General features: G+C 41.5%; 1 long non-coding RNA gene across 1 annotated transcript; it reads right to left on the bottom strand.

Annotated features, from left to right (window-relative positions):
- LOC113614331 (uncharacterized) lies at window positions 1–25,217 on the bottom strand. Its single transcript, XR_003430584.1, has 3 exons — window positions 25,206–25,217; window positions 19,447–19,450; window positions 1–174 (listed from the first exon to the last, which is right to left on the bottom strand). It is a non-coding gene; the product is annotated as an uncharacterized LOC113614331 (long non-coding RNA).
- Window positions 25,218–26,506: the final 1,289 nt, after the last annotated feature.

Genomic DNA, 26,506 nt, shown 5'->3' with positions numbered 1-26,506 from the left:
TTTTTTTTTAGACATAATGCTGTTGCACACTTAATAGACTACAGTATAGTGTAAACATAACTTTTATATGCACTGGGAAACCAAAAAAGTCGCATGACTCTCTTTACTGCGATATTCCCTTTATTGCAGTGGTTTGGAACTAAACCCGCAATATCTCCGAGATATGCCTGTAAACTCTTCAAGATTCAATTTCAGGGTTATACTGTCCTCATAAAATGAATTAGAGAGTTTGCATGCTGTTCTATAATCTGGAGCTTGTTAGTTGAGTAGTATAGGAATAATCTGTTATAGATTGCTGATTTATTATAAAAGGATATAACTCAGGAACAGCCAGATGGAAGAGATGCATAGGCAAGGTATGGGAAGGGAATGGAGCTTCCACGCCCTCTCCAGGCACCACTGTCCCAGCACCTCCACCCAGAAGTTCTCTGATTTATTGTTGTTGTTGTTGGAAATGATATAGTAATGTTGTCTTAAAGAAAAAATAAACCTTTACGAAGAGTTTAGCTTTTTCGTTTTTTCCATACCAGGAGTGTCAGCGGTAGGGCTGGATGCTGGGCAGAAGAGTCAGTACCTGCCCAGGGCCCTCCCATTCTGTGCGCATCGGCTGGAGCGTGTGCTCGGTTAGGGGCTGCTGAATTCTGGCACCAACTGATCCAGGAGAGGCCTCACCCCTTCACCCCTGGTCTCTGTTTTGACTGCGCAGGCGCATTGAACAGCCCGGCATAGTGAGTGGAGAGATGGGGAATACATTTTTGGGATCAGGCACGAAGCAGGCTGAGTTGAGGTACCAGCTGCATAGGGGAGTGCCAAGAAGTACCACATGCCTGGCACCCGGAAACAGGAATCCCCTTCATCCAGCGGAAAGCTGGGTCTCAGGTTAGCTTCTCCACCCCCAATCCACGGTGGGAGAGTCATGGGTTCCATCTTGGTTGTTGCCAGCTACCACTGAGAGAGTTCCTGGGCTCATTCATCTAATAATCCCTGCTGGCTCTCCTCACTTTTAAGCAGTTACATAGTACTATCCTTTGTTTAAACAGGGAGTGTCTATCTCACAAGCCTAGGCTCATACCTTCTCAAATAGATTTTCCTTAGTAGTGTCAAGAGAATTCAAAATGCATATACTCTTTTATGTTACATTTCTTGCTAACGGTCAGATTACTAAAGATTTCTTTTAAAATGTGTATTTTATTTTATGGCCCCACGGCCTGTGGGATCTTAGTTCCCCAACCAGAGATCGAACCCACATGTCCTGCATTGCAAGCGCGGAGTCTTAACCACTGGACCGCAACGGAAGTCCCTAAGATTTTTTTTTAATTGAAGTGTAGTTGATTTACAGTGTTCTGTTAGAGATTACTAGAGAATTCTAAACTATCCGTTTTATAAATGTGCTGTTTCACCTCAGTAAAACACAGACTAGTTTCCATCTCTAGCCACAGGAGGGCGCACAAATACATCAATCAAGTGAAGTTTGGTATAAAACGTTTTGGGAAGATCCTTGCTTGGGTTGAGAAAGAAAAGAAAACAAAACAAAACACAACATGAGCAGTATAGTACTCTTGTTATTAGTGTAGACCAGCACTGTCCCATAGAACTTTCTGCGGTGATGTTAGTGTTCTGTATCTGTGCTTTCCAGTGGATCAACCACTAGCCACATGTGGATACTGAACTCAAATGTGGCTAATGTGACTGAGGAAATGAAATTTTAATTGTAGTTAATTTAATTATAAATTTAAATAGCTATGTGTGGCTAGTGGCTGCCATATTGGACCACACAAATCTAGAGGACTAGACTTTATAGGAATATGGTTTTTCTGAATGGCTTTATGATGTTGGCATTTAAACAACTTTGACTCTAACAGCAATAACTTAAGAGGTAAAGGGCAGTAACAGTGATGTTCCCACCATTGGCCAGCTACTGTGCCAGGCACACTTATATACCCATCTCATCTCACTTGACCTTCACTAGGCACCTGAGAGATGGATATCAGTGTGCCCATTTTATGAATGAAGAAGCACACTCCAGAGAGAAGTAACTGGCCCAAAGTCATCGGGTTAGTCATCAAGCCAGATATACCCATTTAATATTTTTTGAGAACCTGCAATGTGCCAATAAATATATCAGCTAGGCACTATTATAGACACTGGAAATCTATAATAGGAAACAATGCTTGATATGGGGGCCTTTTTAGTAAATGCTATCATTCTGTGTAGTGTTGACTTAAAAAAATGCACAACGTGAGAGTTCCGAGTTAAGTTTTTTTTTTTAAACAAGTGCTATATATATATATTTTCTATTTATAGACAGTCCTGTATTATTGCTCTCATCAGTGTTTTATAGTTTTCTGAAAATATATCACACCCAAGTTTTGACAGATTTATTCTTTTTTTTTTTGAGGTTGATCATGCCATTTTATTTTATTTATTTATTTATTTTAACATCTTTATTGGGGTATAATTGCTTTACAATGGTGTGTTAGTTTCTGCTTTATAACAAAGTGAATCAGCTATACATATACATATGTTCCCATATCTCTTCCCTCTTGCGTCTCCCTCCCTCCCACCCTCACTATCCCACCCCTCCAGGCGGTCACAAAGCACCGAGTTGATCTCCCTGTGCTATGCGGCTGCTTCCCACTAGCTATCTACCTTACGTTTGGTAGTGTATATATGTCCATGCCTCTCTCTCGCTTTGTCACAGCTCACCCTTCCCCCTCCCCATATTCTCAAGTCCGTTCTCTAGTAGGTCTGTGTCTTTATTCCTGTCTTACCCCCAGGTTCTTCATGACATTTTTTTTTCTTAAATTCCATATATATGTGTTAGCATACAGTATTTGTCTTTCTCTTTCTGACTTACTTCACTCTGTATGACACACTCTAGGTCTATCCACCTCATTACAAATAGCTCAATTTCATTCCTTTTTATGGCTGAGTAATATTCCATTGTATATATGTGCCATATCTTCTTTATCCATTTGTCCGATGATGGACACTTAGGTTGTTTCCATCTCTGGGCTATTGTAAATAGAGCTGCAATGAACATTTTGGTACATGACTGTTTTTGAATTATGTTTTTCTCAGGGTATATGCCCAGTAGTGGGATTGCTGGGTCATATGGTAGTTCTATTTGTATTTTTTTTTTTTGCTTCAAATACATACATACTTTTTAATTTTTAAAACATGTAAAATATTACCTATTCAAAAAAATAAAATTTAAAAAGAAAATAAGCACTGCATCATTACATTATGCTTCTGAAAGTGGCAGTTATAAATTTGCTACCTTTCTTACTCTGCATTATTTTTTTTTCATTTTAACATATTTATTGGAGTATAATTGCTTTACAATGGTATGTTAGTTTCAGCTTCACAACAAAATGAATCAGTTATATATATACATATGTTCCCATATCTCTTCCCGCTTGCGTCTCCCTCCCTCCCACCCTCCCTATCCCACCCCTCCAGGCGGTCACAAAGCACCGAGCTGATCTCCCTGTGCTATGTGGCTGCTTCCCACTAGCTATCTACCTTACGTTTGGTAGTGTATATATGTCCATGCCTCTCTCTCGCTTTGTCACAGTTTACCCTTGCCCCTCCCCATAGCCTCAAGTCCATTCTCTAGTAAGTCTGTGTCTTTATTCCTGTTTCACCCCTAGGTTTTTCATGACTTTTTTTTCTTAAATTCCATATATATGTGTTAGCATACGGTATTTGTCTCTCTCTTTCTGACTTACTTCACTCTGTATGACAGACTCTAGGTCTATCCACCTCATTACAAATAGCTCAATTTCGTTTCTTTTTATGGCTGAGTAATATTCCATTGTATATATGTGCCACATCTTCTTTATCCGTTCATCCGATGATGGACACTTAGGTTGTTTCCATCTCTGGGCTATTGTAAATAGAGCTGCAATGAACATTTTGGTACATGAGTCTTTTTGAATTATGGTTTTCTCAGGGCATATGCCCAGTAGTGGGATTGCTGGGTCATATGGTAGTTCTATTTGTAGTTTTTTAAGGAACCTCCATACTGTTCTCCATAGTGGCTGAACCAATTCACATTCCCACCAGCAGTGCAAGAGTGTTCCCTTTTCTCCACACCCTCTGCAGCATTTATTGTTTCTAGATTTTTTGATGATGGCCATTCTGACTGGTGTGAGATGATATCTCATTGTAGTTTTGATCTGCATTTCTCTAATGATTAATGATCATTTTGAGCATTTTTTCATGTGTTTCATGTGTTTGTTGGCAGTCTGTATATCTTCTTTGCAGAAATGTCTATTTAGGTCTTCTGCCCATTTTTGGATTGGGTTGTTTGTTTTTTTGTTATTGAGCGGCATGAGCTGCTTGTAAATTTTGGAAATTAATCCTTTGTCAGTTGCTTCATTTGCAAATATTTTCTCCCATTCGGAGGGTTGTCTTTTGGTCTTGTTTACGGTTTCCTTTGCTGTGCAAAAGCTTTGAAGTTTCATTAGGTCCCATTTGTTTATTTTTATTTTTATTTCCACTTCTGTAGGAGGTGGGTCAAAAAGGATCTTGCTGTGATTTATGTCATAGAGTGTTCTGCCTATGTTTTCCTCTAAGAGTTTGATAGTTTCTGGCCTTACACTTAGGTCTTTAATCCATTTTGAGCTTATTTTTGTGTATGGTGTTAGGGAGTGATCTAATCTCATACTTGTACATGTAGCTGTCCAGTTTTCCCAGCACCACTTATTGAAGAGGCTGTCCTTTCTCCACTGTACACTCTTGCCTCCTTTATCAAGGATAAGGTGACCATATGTGCGGGGGTTTATCTCTGGGCTTTCTATCCTGTTCCATTGATCTATCTTTCTGTTTTTGTGCCAGTACCATACTGTCTTGATTACTGTAGCTTTGTCTGAAGTCAGGGAGCCTGATTCCTTCAGCTCTGTTTTTCGTTCTCAAGATTGCTTTGGCTATTCGGGCTCTTTTGTGTTTCCATACAAATTGTGAAATTTTTTGTTCTAGTTCTGTGAAAAATGCCAGTGGTAGTTTGATAGGGATTGCATTGAATCTGTAGATTGCTTTGGGTAGTAGAGTCATTTTCACAATGTTGATTCTTCCAATCCAAGAACATGGTATATCTCTCCATCGATTTGTATCATCTTTAATTTCTTTCATCAGTGTCTTATAATTTTCTGCATACAGCTCTTTTGTCTCCTTAGGTAGGTTTATTCCTAGGTATTTTATTCTTTTTGTTGCAATGGTAGATGGGAGTGTTTTCTTGATTTCACTTTCAGAGTTTTCATCATTAGTGTATAGGAATCCCAGAGATTTCTGTCCATTAATTTTGTATCCTGCTACTTTACCAAATTCATTGATTAGCTCTAGTAGTTTTCTGGTAGCATCTTTAGGATTCTCTATGTATAGTATCATGTCGTCTGCAAACAGTGACAGCTTTATTTCTTCTTTTCCGATTTGGATTCCTTTTATTTCCTTTTCTTCTCTGATTGCTGTGGCTAAAACTTCCAAAACTATGTTGAATAAGAGTGGTTAGAGTGGGCAACCTTGTCTTGTTCCTGATCTTAGTGGAAATGCTTTCAGTTTTTCACCATTGAGGATGATGTTGGCTGTGGGTTTGTCATATATGGCCTTTATTATGTTGAGGAAAGTTCCCTCTATGCCTACTTTCTGCAGGGTTTTTTATCAGAAATGGGTGTTGAATTTTGTCAAAAGCTTTCTCTGCATCTATTGAGATGATCATATGGTTTTTCTCCTTCAATTTGTTAATACGGTGTATCACATTGATTGTTTTGCGTATATCGAAGAATCCTTGCATTCCTGGGATAAACCCCACTTGATCATGGTGTATGATCCTCTTTTTTTTCTGTATGATCCTTTTAATGTGCTGTTGGATTCTGTTTGCTAGTATTTTGTTGAGGATTTTTGCATCTATGTTCATCAGTGATATTGGCCTGTAGTTTTCTTTCTTTGTGACGTCTTTGTCTGGTTTTGGTATCAGGGTGATGGTGGCCTCATAGAATGAGTTTGGAAGTGTTCCTCCCTCTGCTATATTTTGGAAGAGTTTGAGAAGGATAGGTTTTACCTCTTCTCTAAATGTTTGATACAATTTGCCTGTGAATCCATCTAGTCCTGGGCTTTTGTTTATTGGAAGATTTTTAATCACACTTTCAATTTCATTACTTGTGATTGGTCTGTTCATATTTTCTATTTCTTCCTGGTTCAGTCTTGGAAGGTTATACCTTTCTAAGAATTTGTCCATTTCTTCCAGGTTGTCCATTATATTGGCGTATAGTTGCTTGTAGTAATCTCTCATGATCCTTTGTATTTCTGCAGTGTCAGTTGTTACTTCTCCTTTTTCATTTCTAATTCTATTGATTTGAGTCTTCTCCCTTTTTTTCTTGATGAGTCTGGCTAATGGTTTATCTATTTTGTTTATCTTCTCAAAGAACCAGCTTTTAGTTTTATTGATCTTTGCTATCATTTCCTTCATTTCTTTTTCATTTATTTCTGATCTGATTTTTATGATTTCTTTCCTTCTGCTAACTTTGGGGGTTTTTTGTTCTTCTTTCTCTAACTGTTTCAGGTGTAAGGTTAGGTTGTTTATTTGAGATGTTTCTTGTTTCTTAAGGTAGGATTGTATTGCTATAAACTTCCCTCTTAGAACTGCTTTTGCTGCATCCTGTAGGCTGGGGGTGGTCGTGTTTTCATTGTCATTTGTCTCTAGGTATTTTTTGATTTCCTCTCTGATTTCTTCAGTGATCTCTTGGTTATTTAGTAGTGTATTGTTTAGCCTCCATGTGTTTGTATTTTTTACAGTGTTTTTCCTCTAATTGATATCTAGTCTCATAGCGTTGTGGTCCTAAAAGATACTTGGTATGAGTTCAATTTTCTTAAATTTACCGAGGCTTGATTTGTGACCCAAGATGTGATCTATCCTGGAGAATGTTCCATGAGCACTTGAGAAGAATGTGTATTCTGTTGTTTTTGGATGGAATGTCCTATAAATATCAATTAAGTCCATCTTGTTTACTGTATTATTTAAAGCTTGTGCTTCCTTATTTATATTCATTATGCATGATCTGTCATTGGTGAAAGTGTGGTGGTAAACTCCCCTACTATGATTGTGTTACTGTCTGTTTCCCCTTTTATGGCTGTTAGTATTTGCCTTATGTATTGAGGTGCTCCTATGTTGGGTACATAAATATTTACAATTGTTATATCTTCTTCTTGGATTGATCCCTTGATCATTATGTAGTGTCCTTCTTTGTCTCTTGTAATAGTCTTTGTTTTAAAGTCTATTTTGTCTGATATGAGAATTGCTACTCCAGCTTTCTTTTGGTTTCTATTTGCACTGAATATCTTTTTCCATGTCCTCACTTTCAGTCTGTATGTGTCCCTAGGTCTGAAGTGGGTCTCTTGTAGACAGCATATACACGGGTCTTGTTTTTGTATCCATTCAACCAGTCTATGTCTTTTGTTTGGAGCATTTAATCCATTTACATTTAAGGTAATTATCTATATGTGTGTTCCTATTACCATTTTCTTAATTGTTTTGGGTAGGTTATTGTAGGTCTTTTCCTTCTCTTGTGTTTCCTGCCTAGAGAAGTTCCTTTAACGTTTGTTGTAAAGCTGGTTTGGTGGTGCTGAATTCTCTTAGCTGTTGCTTGTCTGTAAAGGTTTTAATTTCTCTGTCAAATCTGAATGAGATCCTTGCTGGTTAGAGTAATCTTGGTTGTAGGTTTTTCCCTTTCATCACTTTAAATATGTCCTGCCACTCCCTTCTGGCTTGCAGAGTTTCTGCTGAAAGATCAGTTGTTAACCTTATGGGGATTCCCTTGTACGTTATTTGTTCTTTTTCCGTTGCTGCTTTTAATATTTTTTCTTTATGTTTAATTCTTTTTTTAAATTTATTTATTTATTTATTTATTTTTGGCTAATTTGGGTCTTCATTGCTGTGCGTGGGCTTTCTCTAGTTGTGAAGACTGAGGTCTACTCTTTGTTGAGGTGCGCGGGCTTCTCGTTGCGGTGGCTTCTCTTGTTGCAGAGCACAGGCTGTAGATGCACGGCCTTCAATAGTTGTGGCACGTGGGCTCAGTAGTTATGCCCCATGGGCTTAGTTGCTCCACGGCATTTGGGATCTTCCCGGACCAGTGCTCGAACCCGTGTCCCCTGCATTGGCAGGCGGATTCTTAACCACTGCACCACCAGGGTACTCCCCTGTATTTATTTTTTGAAATTTGCTTAATATGTGCCTTGGCATGTTTCTCCTTGGATTTATCCTGTATGGGACTCTCTCTGCTTCCTGGACTTGCTTAACTATTTCCTTTCCCATATTGGGTAGTTTTCAACTATAATCTCTTCAAATATTTTCTCAGTCCCTTTCTTTTTCTCTTCTTCTTCTGGAACCCCTATAATTCGAATGTTGGTGTGTTTAATGTTGTCCCAGAGGTCTCTGAGACTGTCCTCAATTCTTTTCATTCTTTTTTCTTTATTCTGCTCTGCAGTAGTTATTTCCACTATTTTATTTTCCAGGTCACTTATCCGTTCTTCTGCCTCAGTTATTCTGCTATTGATCACTTCCAGAGAATTTTTAATTTTATTTATTGTGTTGTTCATCATTCTTTGTTTGCTCTTTAATTCTTCTGGGTCCTTGTTAAACATTTCTTGTATTTTCTCCATTCTATTTCCAAGATTTTGGATCATCTTTACTATCATTATTCTGAATTCTTTTTCAGGTAGGCTACCTCTTTCCTCTTCATTTGTTTGGTCTGGTGGGTTTTTACCTTGCTCCTTCATCTGCTGTGTGTTTCTGTGTCTTCTCATTTTGCTTATCTTACTGTGTTTGGGGTCTCTCTTTCGCAGGCTGCAAGTTCATAGTTCCCATTGTTTTTGGTGTCTGTCCCCAGTGGCTAAGGTTGGTTCAGTGGGTTGTGTAGGCTTCCTGGTGGAGGGTACTAGTGCCTGTGTTCTGGTGGATGAGGCTGGATCTTGTCTTTCTAGTGCGCAGGTCCATGTCTGGTGGTGTGTTTTGAGGTGTCTGTGGACTTATTATGATTTTAGGCAGACTCTGCTAATGGGTGGGGTTGTGTTCCTGTCTTGCTAGTTGTTTGGCATAGGGTGTCCAGCACTGTAGCTTGCTGGTCGTTGAGTGGAGCTGGGTCTTGGCATTGAGATGGAGATCTCTGGGAGATTTTTGGTGTTTGATATTACATGGAACAGGGAGGTCTCTGGTGGACCAATGTCCTGAACTTGGCTCTCCCGCCTCAGAGGCACAGCACTGACGCCTGGCTGGAGCACCAAGTGCCTGTTATCCACACGGCTCAGAATAAAAGTGAGAAGGAAAGAAAGAAAGAAAGAACGAAAAAGATAAAATGAAATGAAATGAAATGAAATAAAATAAAAGTTTTTTAAAAAATAAAAAATATTAAAAGAAATTTTAAAAATAAAAAAAAGAAAGAAGAGAGCAACCAAACCAAAAAACAAATCCACCAATGATAACAAGTGCTAAAAACTATACTAAAAAAAAGAAAAAAACAAAACAAAACGGACAGACAGAACCCTAGGACAAATGGTAAAAGCAACGCTATACAGACAAAATCACACACAGAAGCATACACATACACACTCACGAAAAGAGAATAAGGGGGAAAAATATATATATCGTTGCTCCCAAAGTCCACCTCCTCAATTTGGGATCATTCGTTGTCTATTCAGGTTTTACAGAGATGCAGGTACATCACGTTGATTGTGGAGATTTAATCCGCTGCTCCTGAGGCTTCTGGGAGAGATTTCCCTTCTCGTCTTTGTTCACACAGCTCCTGGGGTTCAGCTTTGAATGTGGCCCCGCCTCTGCATGTAGGTCGCCTGAGGGCGTCTGTTCTTCGCTCAGACAGGATGGGGTTAAAGGAGCCGCTGATTCGGGGGCTCTGGCTCACTCAGGCCGGGGGGGAGGGAGGGGCACGGATGCGGGGCGAGCCTGCGGCGGCAGAGGCTGGCATGACGTTGCACCAGCCTGAGGCACGCCGTGCATTCTCCCGGGTTAGTTGTCCCTGGATCCCGGGACCCTGGCAGTGGCGGGCTGCACAGGCTCCCAGGAGGGGAGGTGTGGAGAGTGACCTGTGCTCGCACACAGGCTTCTTGGTGGCGGCAGCAGCAGCCTTAGCGTCTCATGCCCGTATCTGGGGTCCACACTGTTAGCCGCTGCTGGTGCCCATCTCTGGAGCTCCTTTAAGCAGCGCTCTTAATCCCCTCTCCTCGCGCACCGGGAAACAAAGAGGGAAGAAAAAGTCTCTTGCCTCTTCGGCAGGTCCAGACTCCTCCCGGACTCCCTCCCGGCCAGCCGTGGCGCACTAACCCCTCAGGCTGTGTTCACGCCGCCAACCTCAGTCCTCTCCCAGGCTGTGTTCACGCCGCCAACCTCAGTCCTCTCCCTGGGATCCGACTGAAGCCGGAGCCTCAGCTCCCAGCCCCACCCCGGCGGGTGAGCAGACAAGCCTCTCGGGCTCCGGCACTCTGTGCGGGAATCTCTCTGCTGTGCCCTCCGCACCCCTGTTGCTGTGCTCTCCTCTGTGGCTCCAAAGCTTCCCCCCTCCACCACCCACCATCTCCGCCCACGAAGGGCCTTCCTAGTGTGTGGAAACCTTTCCTCCTTCACAGCTCCCTCCCACTGGTGCAGGTCCCGTCCCTATTCTTTTGTCTCTGTTTTCTTTTGCCTTGCCCAGGTACGTGGGGAGTTTCTTGCCTTTTGGGAGGTCTGAGGTCTTCTGCCAGCGTTCAGTAGGTTTTCTGTAGGGGTTGTTCCACGTGTAGATGTATCTCTGATGTATTTGTGGGGAGGAAGGTGATCTCCACGTCTTACTCTTCTGCCATCTTGAAGCCATTGAAACACAGGATTGATAATGACTGTGCAGGATAATGACTGTGTACAGTTGTCAAGTTAAGTTAATAGGACTACTGCACTGAGCTCTTGGAAGGCCAGAGACTGGCCTTTAGACCTTTCCCTATTGCTCACTAGCAATGGCAGTGTTCACATTTTTGCTGAAGAAATGCTGAAATATTTGGAATCTAGTACATTCTCACCCAGTAAAACTATCAATATATGCATAGAAATAAGGCCAGAAGGAAACAAACCAAAATGTCAACAGAGGTTCATGTGGTTATGAATGACTTTGATATATGCATATACGCATATGCATACAAATGATTAGGGATGACTTTTTTCTGTATTTTACATCAATATGTATCAATTTGAAAATATTAAGAATAGAGGGACTTCCCTGGCGGTCCAGTGGTTAAGACTCTACACTTGCACTGCAGGGGGTGCCGGTTCGATCCCTGGTTGGGGAACTAAGATCCCACATGCCACGTGGTATGGCCAAAACAAAAAAAAATTAAGAATAGAAACTAAACACATCAAATATTCATCAATCAATAAGCTCATCACAATTACTTGAAAGAAAAAGCAACAGAAAATTTCATTGTTCATCTGTGGTGAACGCTAGAAAATCAAATGATTATTTTTAAGGCTGGTAAATAAAGGGAAAGAACCAATCATTTATCCAGCTTTCTTCAGTGAACTGTACCTCAGAATACTGTATTTTGTCTCTTCATTCACCAGTTGGTGGACATTTGGGTTGTTTCCATATTGGGCCTATTATGAATAATGATGCTATGAACATTTGAATACAAGTCTGGGTGTAGACGTGTTTTTTTTGTTTGTTTGTTTGTTTTAGTTTTTGGCGGTACACGGGCCTCTCACTGTTGTGGCCTCTCCCGTTGCGGAGCACAGGCTCCGGACGCACAGGCTCAGCGGCCATGGCTCACGGGCCCAGCCGCTCCACAGCATGTGGGATCTTCCTGGACCAGGGCTCGAACCCGTGTCCCCTGCATTGGCAGGCAGATTCTTAACCACTGTGCCACCAGGGAAGCCCTATAATACTCTTTACATATGTTTTTTGCCATTTTGGTCTAAGGATATTTAACTTTTTATTATTAACAAAACAAATGAATCTATTGCTATTTGATAAAAGTGGATTTTTTTTTTTCTGCAGTACGCGGGCCTCTCACTGCCGTGGCCTCCCCCGCCGCGGAGCACAGGCTCCGGACGCGCAGGCCCAGCGGCCACGGCTCACGGGCCCAGCCGCTCCACGGCACGTGGGATCCTCCCGGACCGGGGCACGAACCCACGTCCCCTGCATCGGCAGGCGGACTCGCAACCACTGCGCCACCAGGGAAGCCCTAAAAGTGGATTTTTAAAAGCAATTTCCTTTGATTCTTTCTCTACAATGTATCTTAATTTTTTTTTTTTTTTTTTTTTGTGGTACATCGGCCTCTTACTGTTGTGGCCTCTCCCGTTGCGGAGCACAGGATCCGGACGCGCAGGCTCAGCGGCCATGGCTCACGGGCCCAGCCGCTCCGCGGCATGTGGGATCTTCCCGCACCGGGGCACGAACCCATGTCCCCTGCATCGGCAGGTGGACTCTCAACCACTGCGCCACCAGGGAAGCCCTACGGTGTATCTTTAGATCCATCTTTCACGGCCACCAGCCCAGTCTCAGCCACCATTATCTCTCACCTGACCCGAGCCACAGCCTCCTACTTGGTCTTCCACTGTCACCCTTAACCATTCCAATCTATTTCCCACAAACTATTAAGAAATATTTGATTATTTCTCTTCCCTACTTAACTCTTCAATATCTTCCCATTGTACCGGGAATAAAATCCAGACTCCTTACCTTAGTCTCTAAGGCCTTATCGAACTGGACTCCTGATAATCGCTCAAGCACATTTCATGCTCACTGTGCACTGAGAACATTCTGGTCTTCCTTCAGTCTATTGAACTTGCCAATTCTTTGTTCCGCCTCAGAGCCTTTGAACTTATTGTTCCCTTTCTGTCTCTTCATGCCCGAGCCCCACCCTGCCTTTGGTCTCAACTTAAATGTCATTTTCCCAGGGAGACTTTTGCCAACCACCCAATCTAAGTCGGCCCCCTCCCTACTATTCTCTATTCTAACACCCTGTCTTCTTCCTAGTGCTTATCACGCTGTGTGAACTTTCTCTGTATTTGTTTATTGACTTGGTTTGCCAGTATCCCTCCTTAGAATGTAAGCTCCAAAATACTGGGACCATATGTGTCTGGTTCACCATCCTGTCCCTGGGAAATACCGTGGCACCTGTTCCATAGCAGATACTCAAGATGGGATGAAAACGGAAATGCAGCTTTTTTTCCCTCCATCTGGCAGACTGGGAATTGAGCAAAGAGACTGAGGGAGACTGTCTAAGGTGGCTGAGACAATGTCAGGATGCCTTGCCCATCCAGGCATGGGCAAGGCCCAGGGCCTACAGGTGGGGAACAGGTCAGCTTGGGCTCATGTACTTTTGGTTCTTTTTCCCCTTGTGTGCTTGGGGGTGGGTTGAGGGTGCTGGACTAATGGGTTGTGAGAGGAGGTTGACCAGAATTATCTACGGGTTCCCTTGTCTGCCAGATGAATCAAAGGAGCATGCAGATTGCTAAAATATTTGGGAGACATGTGGAACGTGGACTGTGGAGGAGCGTGGGTGGGGTTGCGGGACTGTGGTCGTCCCGCTAAGTGGCACTGTGGTTTGGACTGGGGTGGCAGTGGTAGAGATATGAGAAAAGGTTGTATTTGAGATTTACAGGAAAGCTCTTGTAATGACGTACTACCCTTCTTGCTACTTCATTTGATTTTTCTTCTATGAACTAAGGAACCCCATCCACACTGCCCTGATATTCTATTTCCATTCTCTGATGTTTGCATATCCATGGGGCTCTAGAGCAAGTTTCTTAAAATCCCTGAGTCTTGGGATACTCATCTGTAAATTGGAACAATATTATGTGAATTCCCTGTTAATGGTGACGAAGATTCTTTGCTTGACCAAACTTTCGTCAGGCTCCTGAACCTTCTCCTAGGCCCATCTGTGCACTTCCTGGAAAATCCAGCTTTAGCAGAAACCCTGCTTTGTTAGTTTAACTAGAACCCCTCATCCTCTGTATCTGGTCCCCCTTGATAAGTGATCGGTTCCGCATCCCCCACCATCCCTCAGGTAATGTCTGATTATGCAGGCTTGTCTTCAGCAAAGAATCCTGTTAGGTGGGTTTAGCTAGAATTTCCCTTAACCCTGCTGTTTCCTCTTAGTCATTTTCTATCCACTGGCCCCCAGACTGCTCCTTGGCTATAGATTCCCAGTTGCCCATGCTGTATTCAGAATTAACCCCATTCTATACTGAGGTCTCTTTCCTCTATTGCAGTAGTCTATTTCTTTAATATAAATTTTATTTATTTATTTATTTATTTATGGCTGTGTTGGGTCTTCATTGTTGCGCGCAGGCTTTCTCTAGTTGCGGCGAGCGGGGTTTACTCTTCATTGTGGTGACCTCTTTTGTTGCAGAGCATGGGCTCTAGGCTTGCGGGCTTCAGTAGTTGTGGCACATGGGCTCAGTAGTTGTGGCACATGGGCTCAGTAGTTGTGGCTCACGGGCTCAGTAGTTGTGGCTCACAGGCTCTAGAGCACAGGCTCAGTAGTTGTGGTGCATGGGCTTAGTTGCTCTGCGGCATGTGGGATATTCCTGGACCAGGACTCGAACCCGTGTCCTCTTCATTGGCAGGCGGATTCTTAACCAGTGCACCACCAGGGAAGTCCCCACTTACAGATTTCTAATTTTGCACCCACAAAACTTTAGTATTCATTTGTTAACTTGCCTATTTCTCTTTTTGTAGACTCTTAAGATACCGTGATATAGAGACTATATCTTTCCTTTCTTTTCTTATTGTTTTTTTTTTTCTATTAAAGTACTGTTGATTTACAATGTGTTAGTTTCAGGTGTACAGCACAGTGGTTAGTTTTATATATATATATATATATATATATATATATATATACATATATATTCTTTTTCAGATTCTTTTCCCTTATAGGTTATTACAAAATACTGAGTAGAGTTCCTGTGCTATACAGTAGGTCCTTGTTGGTTATCTATTTTATAGAGACTACGTCTTTCTTGTATTTATATCTCTAGAGTCTCTTAGCCAGCAATTATTGGATGGTGAATGTTTGGATAAGTTTTTTTATTTTTTATTTTTATTTTATTTTTATTTTTTTTTTTGGATAAGTTTTTTTAATGTACATTTTTAGAAAACATACAAGTAGATGAAAAGGTGCTCAACATCATTAATCATCTGGGAAATGCAAAGCAAAACCACTATGAGTTGTCACCTCACACCTGTTAGCATGGCTATCATCAAAAAGACAAGAGATAACAAATGCTGGTGAGGAGGGACTTCCCTCATGGCGCAGTGGTTAAGAATCCACCTGCCAATGCAGGGGACACGGGTTCGAGCCCTGGTCCGGGAAGATACCACATGCCGTGGAGCAACTGAGCCCATACGCCACAGCTGCTGAGACCCGCATGCCTGGAGTCTGTGCTCTGCAGCAGTAGAAGCCACCGCAGTGAGGGGCGCCTGCTTGCTGCAGCTAGGGAGGGCCCGTGCACAGCAACGAAGACCCAATGCAGCCACAGTAAATAAATAAAATAAATAAATTTATTAAAAAATAAAGAGAGACTAACTCAAACATGTTTTCAAATTGTATATATTTCAGTTTATTTACTTCATAAAATAACAAACCTGAAATTCTGAAAACTTCTTAGCAAACTTTGTGGGGAAAAACCTGCTATTACTTATACTGAAAGCAAAAGTATATAGCTTTGTAGCCCTAACAGAGACAAAACTCAGCTTGATGTGACATATTAAACGTAAAAATAATTAGGTGGAAAACTTAAAACTTTGTCAACTTCCTTTAGAGTGGGTACCCACTAAGAGTTATAACACTTAAATTTGGAAAATCAGTCATCTCAAAAGATTTTAACAGCTTAAATATTTTTCATACTTGTGTTCCTGAAAGAATGGAAATGAAAAGCCCAGGAAACAGTGTGATATTATTACTGGTTATAATTTCTATTTTTAACACTCTAACTTGCTTAGTTCTCATTTCTTTTTGCATTTCAGCTTGTGGTTGGCTTTGCAAGGCTGACATTTTCTTTGGTGACAATCTTTAAAACAAACTAGAATTTGGTCACTAACTTCCTTATCCCATAGAACATTGAAGAACGTTTTTAAAAAGTCTCTTAAATTGAACTAAGGAGATAAAGCAATACGTTGTTTTGGTAGGAGGTTGTGTTTTATTTTGTTATGTTGTTTCTTTGTTTATTTTTAACTTCTAGAACTACCTTAATGTTTTCCAGGATCTCCCCCCAGCACCCCCCCTCCACGCACACACGTGATGGTGGCTTTTTTTGTTTTTGGCCACGTGGCTTGCAGGATCCCAGTTCCCTGACTAGGGATTGAACCCGGGGCCACAGGAGTGAAAGCGCCAAATCCTAACCACTAGACCACCAGGGAACTCCCAAAGGTGGCTTTTATTTATTTATTTATTATTATTATTATTTTTTTTTTGCGGTACGTGGGCCTCTCACTGCTGTGGCCTCTGCCGTTGCGGAGCACAGGCTCCGGACGCGCAGGCTCAGCGGCCATGGCTCACGGGCCCAGCCGCTCCGCAGCACGTGGGATCTTCCCGGACCAGGGCACGAACCCATGTCCCCTGCATCGTCAGGCGGACTCTCAACCACTGCGCCACCAGGGAAGCCCAAAGGTGGCTTTTTTAACATCCTTTTGTAACTGAGCAATTTACTGACACATTAATTAATTAATTAAAATTTAATTTTTATTTTATATTGAAGTATAGTTGATTTACAATGTTGTATTAGTTTCAGGTGTACAGCTAAGTGATTCAGTTATACATATACATATATCTGTTCTTTTGCAGACTCTTTTCCCATATAGGTTATTATAGAATATTGAGTACAGTTCCCTGTGCTATCAGTGGGTCCTTACTGATTATCTATATTATATATAGTAGGGTGTATATGTTAATCCCAAACTCCCAATTTATCCCCCCTCCACGTTTCCCCTTTAGTAACCGTAAGTTTGTTTTCGAAGTCTGTGAGTCTGTTTCTGTTTTGTAAATAAGTTCATTTGTATCATTTTTTTTTTAGATTCCACATATAAGTGATATCATATGATATTTGTCTTTCTCTGACTGACTTACTTCACTTAGTATGATAATCGCTAGGTCCATCTGTGTTGCTGCAAATGGCATTATTTCATTGTTTTTTATCCATTCATGTGTTGATGGACATTTAGGCTGCTTCCATGTCTTGGTTATTGTAAATAGTGCTGCAATGAACTTTGGGGTGCATGTATCTTTTCGAATTATGGTTTTCTCCGGATATAGCCCAGGAATGGGATTGCTGGATCATATGGTAGTTGACACATTAATTTATGTACTGCTTTGTATCTTATCTGATTTTTATGTTGTGGACTTATTAGAAAGATAACCTGAACTGCTAAGACAACATTCTTCTTGCTTCTATTAAATCCAGCCAGGTTCTGTGTTCTGAGTTCCAGTCTCTAGGCCCTAAAGAGAGGTGTGGGCTTCTGTGTTTCATTCATTCAGAACCTTCTGCTCTACTCCAGACCTACTCGGTCAGAATCTGCACTTTAAAAAGATCTCCAGATAATTCCTATGCACATGAAGGTTTGAGAAGCATTGGTCTAGGTGACTCAGTATAATATGACAAAACTACTCAAGATAAAGCAAGTTGCTTTTGTGAAACAGGAACACATTGGCCTCAGTACTCATAAGCACAGAAAATGACAAGCCCAAATGTAAGAGTGGCAGGCAAAAATCAGAAATCTTTGAAAGGTTGTAATGCGAGCATAGTGCAATAGATAGATAGGAAGAAAAGAGATTATTTTGGGGGTCAGGTTTAAGTGGAATGAGACATAACTGATGACCGTTGTACCACACCCTACCATCACATTTATGATTACAGTCAGTAATATTAAGTTCCTTACAGCACATAAAAGTACCAGTTAATGAGCCTTCATTGGCAAAGATGGAATAATCAAGCATTCAAACTGATTAAGCCTTAAGATGAATATGGCATTGCTAGTGATGTCTAACATTAGATAAGTTAGATAAATTGGTGTAAACCTACCTCAGAAATCTAAAATTTCCTCTCTGTAAGATTTTGATCTTTATTGAAACACTTTGTAGTGGGTGAAAATAAAATTTTCTGTTAATTCTGTAATAAGAACCTACAGTTTATTTTATGCCAACCATTCTAAAGCCTTTTTAAGACTTACTGATTTTGTATATATATATATTGCCTCAACCTCATTCTGAGGGAATAGAAATACTTATGATTTACAATGTTCACCCAGCCAGAGTTATTTAAAAGCAAATAGATAGGTTTTTAAAAGCATAATTTATTTATAATAGGCCATGGCCTCCAGTTTTCGTGCTTGTGGTGGAACTGTTTATTTAGAGTACATACATAAACCCCAGAGTTGGTAATAAAATACTAGAGCCAGCATTTTACTTTGGGGAAGTCATACCGATTTATTATTTGAGCAAGGGTATTTGCTTTTTTTTTTTTTTTTTTTCGGTATGCGGGCCTCTCCCTGTTGTGACCTCTCCCGTGGCGGAGCATAGGCTCCGGATGAGCAGGCTCAGCGGCCATGGCTCACGGGCCCAGCCGCTCCGTGGCATGTGGGATCCTCCCGGACTGGAGCATGAACCCATGTCCCCTGCATCGGCAGGCGGACTCTCAACCACTGCGCCACCGGGGAAGCCCGGTGTTTGCTTTTTAGCAATGAAATTGGACCAGTATAAAAAGCTATATTAAAAAAAATAAAGAAAGAAAAAAGCTATACTGGTGGGCTTCCCCGGTGGCGCAGTGGTTAAGAATCCGCCTGCCAATTCAGGGGACACGGGTTTGAGCCCTGGTCCGGGAAGATCCCACATGCCGCAGAGCAACTAAGCCCGTGCGCCACAACTACTGAGCCTGTGCTCTAGAGCCCGTGAGCCACAACTACTGTGCCCGCGAGCCACAACTACTGAAGCCCATGTGCCTACAGCCTGTGCTCCGCAACAAGAGAAGCCACCGCAATGAGAAGCCCGCACACCGCAACAAAGAGTAGCCCCCACTTGCCACAACTAGAGAAAGCCCGCATGCAGCAACAAAGACCCAATGCAGCCAAAAATAAGTAAATAAAATAAATAAATTTATTTTTAAAAAGCTACATTGGTGGGGCTTCCCTGGTGGCACAGTGGTTGAGAGCCTGCCTGCCGATGCAGGGGACACGGGTTCATGCCCTGGTCCGGGAAGATCCCACATTCCGCGGAGCGGCTGGGCCCGTGAGCCATGGCCGCTGAGCCTGCGCGTCCGGAGCCTGTGCTCCGCAACGGGAAAAGCCACAGTGGTGAGAGGCCCGCGTACCGCAAAAAAAAAAAAAATAATAAAATAAAATAAAAAATATAAATAAATAAATAAATAAATAAGCTATATTGGTTAAATCTACTGCTTGAATTGATCTGTTTCATCACAGAGCTCTTTCCGGTAGCGAACTGGATACCTGCTTCTTATTTAGGAAGGATAAAGCAGGCTGTAAAAAAGGCAGATCAAAGGCACTAAAAACAGACACTTCACAAAAGAAGACATAGGAATGTCCAATAAGCACATGAAAAGGTGCTTAACATCATTAGTCATCATGGAAATGGAATTAAAACCCAACTGAGATATCACTACAGTGTCTAAAATAAAAAAGACTGACAGCACCAACTGTTGGCAAGGATGTGGAGCAACTGAAATTTTCTTGAACTGCTGGTAGGAGTGTCAAATGGTATGACAACTTTGGAGAACTTTTTGTCAGTTCCTTATAAAGTTAAACATACATCTACTCTAGGACCCAAGAATCCCACTCTTAGGTATTTTCTCAAGACTCTTCAAAAAACTGTACAAAAATGTTCATAGCAAATTTATTTCTAGAGCCCCAAACTGGAAACAACTCAAATATCTATCAGCAGTAGAATGGATTATCAACTAACAGTATATTTATACAATGGAATACTACTGATTAATAAAAAGGAAATAAATAAATAGGACACTTGCAACAACATGGACAGATCTCAAAACCATGTTGAATGAGGGGAGCTCCCTGGCGGTCCAGTGGTTAGGACTCGGCACTTTCACTGCCGGGCCCGGGTTCAATTCCCTGATCGGGGAACTAAGATCCCTGAAGCTGCGCAGCGTGGCAAAAAAACAAAACAAAACAAAAAACAGTTGAATGAAAGAAGTTGTTCTATTGGATTCCATGTAAATAAAATTCTAGAACAAGCAAAACTAACTTAGGGTGATAAAAATTAGAAAGTGGTTGGAGGGGGATTGGGGATTGAAAGGGGATTGACTAAAAAGAGGCACAAGGAAACTTTCTGGGATGAAGGATATAGTCTATGTCTTCATTTGAGTGGTGGCTACATGGGTATGTAATTATCAAGACCCATTGAACTGTATACTTAAGATTGATATGTTTGGGAATTCCCTGGTGGTCCAGTGGTTAGGACACCACGTTTTCACTGCCAAGGGCCCAGGTTTGATCCCTGGTTGGGGAACTAAGATCCCACAAGCCATGGGGTGCAGCTAAAAAAAAAAGATTGATATGTTTTATTTTATGTCAATTAAAGTTCATTATGCTTCAATTTAAAACATAAAAGCCCTTCTCACTCTCATCGCGTCCAAGAAAATGTCTGCCCAGACAACTTACAATGCAAAAGTTTCTCCTTCAGGCTAAGTCCTTCTAGGTGGTACTTCACCAGCCCACACTGCACCTCTAACTTGGTCCCTCTATGTGGACTGATTACCTATCTGACCCTGATGATCCTGTGATTTAATTCCAATCTCACTTTGATATTTCAGTAAAGGCTGTCCTTCTTGCCTCAACTTTTATTTTTATTTCCTGTCTTAGCTTTTCTTTGATCCTTTGACTCTAATCACTTGTTGGTAAGGCACAATATATGTGAAAAAAAAATTGGTGTCTCTTTTGAGTCTTACGTCTTCTCTAATTGTTTTTTTAAGACAGCACAATGGTGTGTTTGGCTTTTCTAACTACCAAATCTGATGCAATGTAATTACTTAATTAGATCAGATTATCGTTCATATTAAACTCAAAAATCTCCTGACAAGAGCTCACAGATGAAATAAGCTGAAATCAACCAGTGCTTGTCTTAACTCATCCTTTGTGTATCCAGCCTCAGTCACCAAGGCTGAGCTGACAGAGGAATGGCCCCTGTTAATGGAATAATCTAGGTCCCAGTTAAGCCCGAATATGAAACCAAACATGAACAGCGGCACTTCCAAGTCTCTCTTTCAACACTGCCATATGGCAGGAACACAGGTAGTGTCCTGAAGAGGTCTCTCTCAGTATACAACCCCCCCCCCCAGCTCCAGAGTCCAAAGCCTCTCCACATGACAGGACTTTTTTTTTTTGGCCGTGCCACGTGGCTTATGAGATCTTAGTTCCCCGACCAGGGATTGAACCTGGGCCCTCGGCAATGAGAGCCGGCATCCTAACCACTGGACCGCCAGGGAATTCTCCAAATGACAGGACTTTTTAAAAACACTTTTTAAATTGAGGTATAACACATACACAGTTGTGTGTGATAACTAGTCTCACGCTCCTTTCCCAGTCAATACCACTCCGCAACCCAGAAGTAACCACTCTAGTGAGTTCTATAACCACCAGTTAGTTTTGCACATCCTTGATCTTCATTTAAATGGAATTAAACAGTATGTACTCCTCAGCATCTGGCTTCTTTCACTTATCATATTGTCTGTGAGATTTTGGTACATCAGGGACATTCAAGTAAGAGACCCCCTGCTTACTTCTCTTTCTCCCCCCACTTGACTTAAATCTCCGTGGCAGCATGAATCATGTCTATCGCCTTCATGTAGTATAGTGTCCACTGTAATAGGGATATAGTACCTATTTGTTGAAAAAAAAGAATAAATAAGATGTCACAGTTTAACACTGAGAAACATACCCTTAAGAGTGGATTTTAGGTATTGCGTTGGCCAAAAATCTCGTTCGGGTCTTCCGTAACAGCTTATGGAAAAACCCTAATGAACTTTTTGGCCAACCCAATACTGTGGTGAATCAGTGGACGAGAAAAAGACTAATTTTCTTCTGAAACTCCCCAAAGCATTATTTATAATCACTTGACTACAGCCATGCGGATAGAGATTTCGTAAACTTTCTACTAGATTTTCAGTATTGTGTAGGTAAACTCAGGGTAAAATTATAAAAGTTTTTACAGTAGGGCTCTTTAATCTGGGAGTTGTGGATGGGTTTTGTGAGGGCCTGAAACTGAGGAGAAAATTTTGTGTGCTATTAGATATATCACTCAGGTTGCAAGTGACAGGAGCCCCGAGTAGGACTAACTTAAATAACAAAGGGGATTTCGCAGGGCCTCTCACTGTTGTGGCCTCTCCCGTTGCGGAGCACAGGCTCCGGACGCGCAGGCTCAGTGGCCATGGCTCATGGGCCTAGCCGCTCCGCGGCATGTGGGATCTTCCCGGACCGGGGCACGAACCCGTGTCCCCTGCATCGGCAGGCGGACTCTCAACCACTGCACCACCAGGGAAGCCCAACAAAGGGGATTTGATGGCAGGGTCTTGGTTTGCCTCATGGAGTCCAAGAGAGACATGCACAGCCATGCTCCGGAAGGGCACAACCAGGGAAGCTCAGGGTCTGGGGCCACAATCCATGCCAGTACAGAGATGCTTCATGCCCTCCTGGCTTGAAGGTACCTGATTGGCAGAACCCAAAGCACATCTGAAAGTCTAGCTTCAGGGGAATCTAGAAAATGTAGTTTTTAGCTTTCCAATTTCTACAGACCATTCCAATTCTACAGAACCCTAAAAGAATGTTGTAATAGATCATAGCATTTTTTTTCTTTAAGACCCCAGGCATGGCCTCAAAATCCTTCTCAACCTAGCACTGTGCTGCCAATGGCACTGAGTTGGATCTACAGGTTGTCATCCATGTACCATAACATGTTGCTCCCAGACCTCTAATGCATAGCTCTTAATTCTGTTAAGGAAAAAATATGCAAAACTTAGGAATAGGCAAAACAATGGCTGCATGTCTTTTTAATGTTATATTGGAACACTGTTTATAGCATAATTTCCTATAATGGATAACATAACTGTCTGTCCCAGAAAGGCAGACCACAAACTCGCAACAAAAACTGCTTAAGCTCAAAGTGTTTTAACATCAACCCATTCAGATCCATGTGTTCCAAGGTTCAGCAACCTGTGTGGTTTACAAATTCTGACACATGTTTATTCCCTATCCAGACCAGCCTTAGAACCATCTGAGCGCAGCCCCAAAGCTCTATATGTATGTAGCTTCTCTAACTTCCTTCTTCTAAGTCACCACTAAAACCGTGAACTTGGGGCTCTCCCTTACTCAGCAAGTTTAATAATCTTGCTTCATCTGATCAAGGGGTGGCTCTAGTGGTCTTTGTGGGAGATTTGACAAAGTCTGTACGTGTCATATTGCTGTACAGTGTCAATGACAAAGATAATACAATTTAATAACAAGTTTGATGTCCTTTATTTATAGGAAAACAATCCATGGATTGCGGGAGTACAGTGCCTTATGAGCAGTGGAGCACTGTTCCCAAGGGATTTGGGGCAAGAGGGGTTTTTATACAACATTAGAAGCAGCAACGCAGAAACGGGGCATGGTTGGCTAGAAGGTCAGGGATTTCCTAATAAGGTTACCACATCCTATTTTCTAGGATAAGATGAGCTAGCTAAAGCTGAATTGGAGGACTCTGATTAGCGTATGTTAGGTTTCCTAGACGGTGAAGTGTTTTCCTCAAGTGTGGGCTGACTTAGGTTTCGATTTGTGATGTGAGCTGGGCCACTGGGGCAGCCTCTATGATGTGGGTCCTGATTCACATTTCCTTTATCAATAGAAAGCGAAGAGTGGGAGAAAAAGAAAAAACAAGAACATCCTCAAATACAACATGAAGGTTCCAGTTAGCATAGACTTTGTGAAAATTAATAAAGGGAAACCTCACTTAAATGGAGTCAGGAGGCCAGAAGCGGGAGCTCTCATGCATGTATCAGTCGATATCAATACAGATGCCAACAGGAAGAGACATACTTTGCATCTCCAGCCATAAATGACAGTACTTTACTACTATGCTTAGGAGGAAGAAAGATTTTCTCCTTGCCTGGCAACAGCTCAGCCAATGAGAGACTGTCACAACTCAGTCAATGAAAACCCACTATACTTCAAACTCCCACTTTCCTTTAATGGACTTGTTTATAACAGCCCCTCCCAATTTCCCCTTCCCTATGAAAGAGTTTTTTCTCCTTGCTTTACCAGGCTTGCATGTGGTTCGCCATATTTGCGTGTCCCAGACTGCAATTCTTTGCTGTTGCCAAATAAACCTAGTAAAATAACTGGCTGTTTTATTGTTTTAGGTTAACAACTTCATGGAATTAGTAATAAGTCAACAGGAGTATCCACCATCCTCGATTTGGGAACGGTCCTCTGCTTACACTGGCAGTGGATCCAAACTATGGTTGGATGGTGGAAACTGCTATAGAAGGAAAACACTGGGGAAGTGTTGAATGCAATCTCTCTCCAGACAAACTGCCCTGTACCTGCCAGAAAGCATGGGGTGATTTTTCTGGTCCTATCTCTGCAGTATTTGATAATGTTGATCATTCCCTCCTTAAAATTCCTCTGTAGACTTCCATGACACTGTGCTTTCTCAATTATCTTTCATCGTTTCTGATAATTCTTTCTCAGTCCTTCATGAGCAGGAAGATCAAGCAAGTTAAGGACTAAGAAGTGACCGTTGAGATAGTAGTTATGATGTCATCCATAATTTTAACAAAAGCAGTGGAGTGGCGGAAAGAAGACAGATTGCCAGGGACAGAGGAAAGAGAGTGACTCTGGGTCTCCATTTCAAAAAGCTTGGAGGTTTTGTTACTGCTTTTGTTTGCTTATTGTTTTTGTTTCCTTGCTTGCGTTTTGCTCTCTCTTTTCTACTTTATTAATGCAGCTCTCTAAGCAGTTACTGTACATCTGCCATGCAGGGGAGCTATTCCCAGAGCTGCTGAAATGCAGTGATGGCAAGAACCCTCCCTGTCTGCCAGGAGCACGTAGCTAAGCTTGATGAGAAGCGGAGCACAGCGGAAATCACAGAAACTGTTGAATGCCCCAGGCATCCCTGGGTTACCTGGAGAGATTCGCTTTTAAAAATTTAAGAGGCTTGAACGTATTTACATAGGAAGATAAAAGCTAGAGATATGTTAATGTACTTTCAAGTTGGTACTTTATAAAACTGAACCTTACCACATTAAGCCAGAGGCATCCATAGAATAGAAGACTTTAAAGATTATTACAGCAGGAATGCAAAGAGAAACTTCTAATTTTAATCACCAGAATAGCCTCTGAAACCCAATTCAGAGATTGTGGTTCAGAATGAAAGTGTGTATTCCTGTACAGTTTACTACCTATATTAACATGTCTTTACTATTCCAGTGTCTTCGTCAGCATGACTTAACTACCCCAGGAACTTTTGCCTAGGAAGATAAAAATGTAAATACCTTAATTGTTCTATTCAGTAAAGGAAGTCAGACTAATCAACATCTCAATACATAGCATCAAACAACTCTTTGTTTTCTAAGACTTGATTGAAATACCTCATTGTGTCCATCAATCCTAAAACTACTCTGTCATATCATACGAAGTTCTGATCCTTAATCCTCATCAAGCCTCCGGAACAAAACAGCAGCCTTAAACCAGAACTGCCAAAAAAAACCTTGTAAATATCCCAATTTTCCCTTCGTCCTTTGGAGATGCTATAAGACTGTCAAGGTAGTGATCTCCATGAATTCAGTAACCAATAAGCTCAGTTTTGCTCATCAGCAGTTTATTTTGGTGGTATTTGGGGAGAGCTGGTACTGGACACAGTGTAAAAGCCAGTGCTTGTGATTTGCATGAGCCAAGGTTTTTGAGGAAAGATAAGGTGTTTGGAAATCAAAGGGTAGAACCCTTAAAGGAGTGAGTAATAAGGTTTATTCATAAACAGACTTTATTTTTTTATAAAATTTGTATTGGAGTATAGTTGATTCGCAATGTTGTGTTAGTTTCAGGTGCACAGCAAAGTGAATCAGTTACACATATACACATAGCCACTCTTTTTTAGATTCTTTTCCCATATAGGCAATTACAGAGTTTTGAGTAGAGTTCCCTGTGCTATACAGTAGGTCCTTATTAGTTACCTATTTTATATATAGTAGTGTGTATATGCCAATCCCAATCTCCCAGTTTATCCCTCCCCCCCTTACCCCCTGGTAACCATAAGTTTGTTTTCTACATCTGTGACTCTGCTGTTTTGTAGATAAGTTCATTTACACCCTTTTTTCATTCACACATAAGCGATATATAAACAGTGACTTTAAAGGAGAGAGGAGATAAGTCAGAAAGAGAAAGACAAATATCGTATGCTAACACATATATATGGAATCTAAGGGAAAAAAAAATGTCATGAAGAACCTAGGGGTAAGAGGGGAATAAAGACA

The sequence above is a fragment of the Aethalodelphis obliquidens genome, unplaced genomic scaffold (genome assembly GCF_003676395.1).
Source record: "Aethalodelphis obliquidens isolate GAN/ISIS:26980383/991018 unplaced genomic scaffold, ASM367639v1 scaffold94, whole genome shotgun sequence".
Lineage (NCBI taxonomy): Eukaryota > Metazoa > Chordata > Mammalia > Artiodactyla > Delphinidae > Aethalodelphis > Aethalodelphis obliquidens.
Note: the sequence above shows the minus strand (reverse complement) of the source record. Positions and strands in the feature narration are given on the sequence as shown.